The 6,686-nt window shown below is 39.6% G+C and overlaps 1 pseudogene; it reads right to left on the minus strand.

Moving 5' to 3' along the window:
- Positions 1-5,802, minus strand: part of LOC114039221 — a 23,573-nt pseudogene extending 17,771 nt beyond the window's left edge.
- Positions 5,803-6,686: the final 884 nt, after the last annotated feature.

Below are 6,686 nucleotides of genomic sequence, written 5' to 3' on the forward strand. Positions count from 1 at the left end.
AGAGATGTGTGGGTTTCTAAACACTTGTGTGCACTCCAGAACTATCCCACCTACATACCAATTTGCTTAAGGTACTTGGGTGTTTATGACTAGAAATTCAGGTTTTCTGCCACCAAACACACTATCTAGTTAGTAATGTAAGGATTTCTTTTTTTTGAAAAATGCCTTGTTCCATCAGCCCCTCTGCAAAGTTGGCAGCCCTCTGACTTGGCCAGAAAGCAGATCTCCCTGGTTGTGCTGCTGCTATTGGTGCTAAAGAGGCAAAGGTAATAGTCAACCTCTAGCAATCAGGGTGGGGAATGTATTTTCAAACTTTTTTCCCCCAAGTATTTCTAGCTTGAGTCTGTACATGTATTTCTCAGAGCCCTCAACTTCACCTTCTTCATAATCTGTATTTCCCTTCCTTCAGAGCTGTTCATTGTGCCTACAACAAATTCATTTGGTGAAGGAGAAGGTCGGCACAGCTGCCCAGGGGACACCATGAAGGCAGTTCTGCTGGGAAAGGGAGTCCAAGCACCAGAAAGTCCTAGACCTTTGGGAAAAAGCTATCCAAGAGAGTGGTGCTAGGGTTTTAGCTTTCTGGGCAAGGGGGCCATGGCCAAGGACTGTGAGGTGCAGAATATAAACTGGCCAGGAGAAAACACTCCCCCCCCAAACCTGTGCAAGTTACAATTCTGCCTTGGATCAATCAATCAACATTCCTTTCTTAAGCACCTAGATATGCCAGGCAATCATGCCAGGTGTTGGGGATGAACATCAAAAATGAAGGTGTCTGACCGAAGGAGATTTACATTCCATTGGAGGAGATAGCATATGCCTAAATCCATCTATAGAAAATACATTTAAAAAATTTTACAAGATAAATTTTTGGGAAGTGGAGGCACTTGTAACTGGAGGCATTAGGAATTATTTCCCATAGGAGGCAGTGTTTGAACTGAATTTTGAAGGAAATGAGTTGAGATGGGAGTTAATTGAAAGAAGGGATCAAACAATATAAAATAAATCTCCAACCATTCTAACTGTTAACACTTAACAGTTCCAAATTTTTTTTTATTTTCCATTGAAGGATATGATCACAAACTCTTTCATAAATGCTCTTCCAGGCACCTAATATTGAGGCCAATTTAACCCACCTGACCTCACTGACTCTCCCAGTGGGCTATTATTTTAAATGACATGGTACTTCAGACCTGCCATCCTAAGGGCATGAGCTTGGAGCCATTGTACTGGTGATGGTGATAGGTTTGCACTGAATTCTTGCCAGAGAAGCAGCATGTGTGGAATCAGGAGAGCTGATTTTAAGTCCTCATTCCACCATTTCTTCACTTTGTGATCCTAGACAAATCACTTTACTTATCCAAGCCTCAGTTTCCTTGCCTATAAAATGGGGTAATAATACTTGCACTACCTACCTCACAAAATTTCTGGAAAGTACTTTTTAAACTTTAAGGCACCATAGAAATGTGAATTATTATAATTGTCTGTTCCCCCTTTGAGGCAGAGCACACATTTGTGAGATAACTGATTAAGAGAGGGGAAAGGGAGGGGTGCTGCCTGTGAATGTGTAACTTTTCTCTGGATGAAGGCAACTAGTTGGTGTTAGAATCAAACCCCCATTTCCCACCTGTAGAATCAGGGCCCTGGGTCTGTCTTCTTTTATCATGCTGCTAGAGAGATTGACAGATCTGCAAAGGTCTGTAGTCTAGGGTTTGCTAACGAAGAAACTGTGGGGAAATGCATAGCCATGGGAAAGAATGCTATTGCCATGCCAGACAATGGCAAACACCTGCACGATATGCAGGTTCTAATGTTCTAATCCCAATTGGTCACTGTGTCCTCATAACCATACCTTCATTAATCTCCCAACTTTGTGCTACCCTCTTCCAGCATTGTCCTTCCCCCAATCATCTTTTAACTGTTTACTACCCCCAGTTCATCCTTTGTCTCCTCAACTCAGTTACAAGACTATAAATTGGCCAGACGCATTCTACTTAGTGTTAGAACATACTTGTGTGTCAATGGTCCTGTTCTCCCTTCGTGTACACACACTCACAAAAATAATACCTTAGTTAAGCCAGGGAAATGCAGAGTACTGAACTGATTCTTTGTCTTAACCAAACCACCTACTCTAAGTGCCCCAAGTAGCTGTTCCCTCATCTTATTCTGTTCTGCATGCATGTCAGGTCCCTCAATGATGTCTTTGTAACCATACATCCCTTCACTCCCCTTCACACCCTCCATGCTTCAGGAAAGGCTAGTATATGAGAACATATAATATTAACATTGCAACTATTAGTCACAAAACAAGGACATGTTGACCATCCAAGATCGTGGCTTCAATATGTAATACATGCAAAGATTTTTACTGGAATTTTATTTTTAAAATAGGAAAAGTCATTCTTAAATTTAGGGGGTCATTACTTTTGAATGCTCATAAACACTGAGCTTTCAGATAGTCACTATGGAAATTCAGAATATTTTTTTAATAATTATTACCATGGAAAAGGCATCACCTGACACACTGTAGTTTTATTATTTTAGTTCATTCAGGCATTAAGGAATATAGCACTAATGTTGTTTAATAAGTGGTACCTCTGGTTATCTTTCCTCCTTTTCCTAACCACCCTCCACTAAGTTTAATTGTATTATTAACATTTTCTCCATCTCTCTTAAGAGTAGCCTATCAATAAAACAATAAATCCAGCCCTGCTTTCTAACATTTTGCTAATTTCTGAAGTATAAATGCTGCTGTTCAATCATTTTCAGTTGTGTTCAACTCTTCATGACCCCATGGACCATACTGCCCATGAGGTTTTGTTGGAGGATACTGGAGTGGATTGGCATTTCCTTCTCCATTGGATTAAGGCAAACAGAGGTTAAGTGACTTGTCCAGGGTCATATAGGTAGTAAGGGTCTGAGGCCAGATTTGAACTCAAGTTTTCCTGACTCCAGGCCCAGAGCTCTGTCCATTCTCGTAACTTAAAATTTAACAATTGATTCTCATGAAATGATAAGATGTGACTCCTACACACCCCTATAACATGAAGTCTGGAATTTGAAGTTGTGTTTCCATTTCAACCATTAATTTATGTTTCTGTTTAAAATTCATTTTAAAAATTTTTAAGTTTTATTTAAATTAATAAATTTCATAAAATAATAAATCCTCATTTTAAAATTTATTCATTTGTATAGTTAATATTTAGAAAGGGATGATCCTTAAGTGTCCAGTGTATATATATATATATCAGGAATATTGTGAGGTTCTCTTTCTTCCTACCTGAACAGGTCTGATTGTAACTTTACCTAGAATGATTAGATCCTGGTGCCTTTTCAAGATGGCACAGTCTTCAGTGTGCAGTAGGAAAAGCATGAGATTGGAAGTCAGAGAACCTCAGTTCAAATTCTAACTTCTGCTTGCTATCTTGTGCAAGTCGCTTTATCTCATTGTGTTACATATAAAAAGTTTGAGAGACATAGTTTCTTGGGTAATTATTTTATTAATCATCCTAGCTGATAATTAATGAAAGGGGTCAGTGGCACTTTCTAATGCCAAAGACCTCTCATGGCACTCATTCAACCCTTATCTGACCTTGGAAGAGTGGGTTTTCCTAAAAGGCGGCAATCAACTGTGATTGGTTGACAAGAAATGAGAAATGAATATTATAATGAGAGGTAGACCTATTCTAATGAGAGGCTGAGGGATGTGACTTGGATTACTTCCAAAGCACCCCCAGCCTTGGGCAAGCTACCAGAGCTTCTGAAACTTTTTTTTCCACTCGTGACCCCTTCAGCACTTCTTAAACCATGGGTTGCCACCCCAGATTGGTCCAGTCTAGACTAGTCTAGACAAAGCAGCTAACCTCCACCCAAGCCTGAGTGGAGTGCAATGGGCCAGAATTCACCTTAGATTAAATTCTTTGTAAGATTCTCATTGAGTGGGGCAACAACTCCCTCTAGATAAGATGATCTAGGTGGGGTAAATTTTTGGGCAAGGACAAAGATTTCCTTAAAAATAAAATAACCTTGGATCTTCCAAATAATTGGTTATTTAATAGTCATTTCTCTCAATTGGCTCTCAGTGTGTTTACCTAGAAAATGAGGAGATTGGCCTAAAGGTCTCTAAGACCTCTCCCAGCTCTAATTCTATGTTCCTAAGACACATGAAGGCTGTGTGATTTGATCAGAATAGAATAAGGGTATTCTACTCTCAGTATGAGAATTCCATCCACCAACCAGATCACAACCAGCTATGACTTAGTAGAAAACTGCTAGGGAGTTGCCTGGGGACATAGAGAGGTTAAATGGCTTGCCTTATGTGACATAGCTGGTGGCAGAAGCAGGATTACTCACTTTTAATGAGTAATCAGTTTTTATTGGTAGTATAAATATGTCACAGATTGAATAAAATGGGTAGGCTTCCCTTTCACAAGTTACAGTTACACCCAACAGCTTCTCCTATAGCCAGGAGAACTCAGCCTCACCCTCATCTCTCTGAATGTCACTTTTTAAAATTCTCTGGATTGTAGCTAGCAACATACTTTCTCTACCTGAGGAATATGTTGAGGTCAGTCTGTTGATATTCCTCATTGGAGTCTTCCTTCCTGGGTACTCTTGATAGTACTTGGTACAATGTGCTTGATTTCTAGCCTATACTCTTCTTACCTAAAGTTCAGCCCCTCCTTCTTTTAAATAGTCCAGCTGCTCTTCTTAGCCAAGTACAGCTGTGTCTCCTTGAGGCTCAATATTCTACACCCATTTTTAAATTTTTAATTGCTTCTTTCATAGAGGAGGAGATGATTGATGGCAGTTATGGAAATGCTGCTACTGATGCTCTATTTAAATGTTATTTTATTAGATAAAACAACTCAATTTAAGCACCATCTTCTATGTCCAGCAAGATTTTCCTGAACTTCATCCCATCCCCAGTTGCTAGTACTTTTCTCCTTAAAATTAGCTTGCATTTGTTTTTATTTTATCTACACATGTACATGTTATCTCCCTTGGTAGCTAAGCTCCTTGAAGGCTAGGCCTGTTTTGCTTTTGTCTTTGTATGCTCAGGGCAGGATTTACAGTAGGTTCTAGGTTTTCTCCTACTCCTTATTATTAAAATTCACCATTTGGGTGCCCCTTGGGACAACCACACCAGGTTCAAGGTTTTCTATGAGTTAGAACTCCTAAAACTGGAGCTCACAAGTGCCACTAAAGTGTTTGCCCTGTTTCTAATCATCCAGAGGACACAATTAACTCAAAACCCAAAGCATTTACTACAGAGGCATAATAGAAAAAGTAGCAAACAGACTATCTTGCCCATAAACCTGGGGCATACCTTTTCACAAAAATATACAGTACAAGGGGGAAAAAATGGAAACAGAATTCACAAGTGGAGGGGAAAACACATAGGGATGCTTCATATTCCATCTGACTGTCCACCCAGGCCATTTTCTTGCTAACTGCCCTGCTATTGAACACCCCAGACTATTGAACTTCCTGAAGTCATGCCTTGGGTGACTTAATCCATTAAGCTTTAGCATCATTGCCCTGGGGCTATGCTGTCTTGATTGGCCAGTGAGCAAGTATAACAAACAGAGTCTTCTGTGGGCTGGACCTAGCTGGTACCAGACCTTCTATCATACCTCATCTAATCATCCATACCATCTTCCTGCCACTAGCACAGTTTCACCCTTCCCTTCCTGACTTATCCTTCCATTTTCAGCATCTTGCTTTGGGAAAAGTAATGAAGTCAGTAGACCGTTGGTTTTGGAAAGTCTTACCTGGTAACTCCCTGGTGACTCCAATCGCCATCTTTGCGATTTCCCAAAACAAAATTCCCTTCCATGGCCAGCTCTTCCATATATGTTGTTTTCCCTTGTTAGAATAGAAGCTTCTTGAGGGTAGATACTCTCTTACTTTTGGACTTGGATCCCTAGTACTTGGCATATAGTAAGTGATTAATAAATGTTATTCATTCATTCACTATCAGTTATAGCTCAAAATCCTATATTACATTATGACACCTCCAAAGGAAGTGAGAACTCTCAGTTGCCTGGAGGAATGGAAAAGTTCTAGGGAGAAGTAGTTGGACATGGGATGGCATTATGGTGTAGTGGCAAGAGTCCTGGATTTGAAGTCAGAGGGCCTGAGTTTGAATTCTATCTTTGACACTCACTACCTACGAATTTCTTAACTTCTTTGAGCCTCAGCTTCTTCATTTGTAAATTAAAAGGGCTAAATTGGTTGACCTCTGAGGTTCTTTCCAATCCTCAAACTGTCATCTCTGATCCTATGGTACAATATCTGAAGTTATTTTCATACAGTAAGAATATTCTCTTCCAATAACAATAAATGAACATTCTTTTGTATTATTAAAATATAAAGTGGTGATCTTGTTACTTAAAGCTAGAAGAAGCTTTAGAGATCTTCTGGTCCAATCTCCTCATCATTCTAATAATTTGGAAAAGGTATTTTTATCTGGTGAGTATGAATTTTTCATCTTCCTGAGTTCAAATCTAGCCTCAGGTACCTACCAGCTGTGTGACTTTGGGCAAGTCACTTAACCTTGTTTGCCTCAGTTTCCTCATCTGCAAAATGAGAAGAGAGTTTTCTCATATGCAAAATGGAGAAGGAAATTGCAAACAACTTCAATGTCTTCATCAAGAAAAGCTCAGATGGGGTCATGAAGAGTCAGA

This window comes from Vombatus ursinus, unplaced genomic scaffold (assembly GCF_900497805.2).
Source record: "Vombatus ursinus unplaced genomic scaffold, bare-nosed wombat genome assembly UNPS02011700.1, whole genome shotgun sequence".
In the NCBI taxonomy this organism is placed as follows: domain Eukaryota; kingdom Metazoa; phylum Chordata; class Mammalia; order Diprotodontia; family Vombatidae; genus Vombatus; species Vombatus ursinus.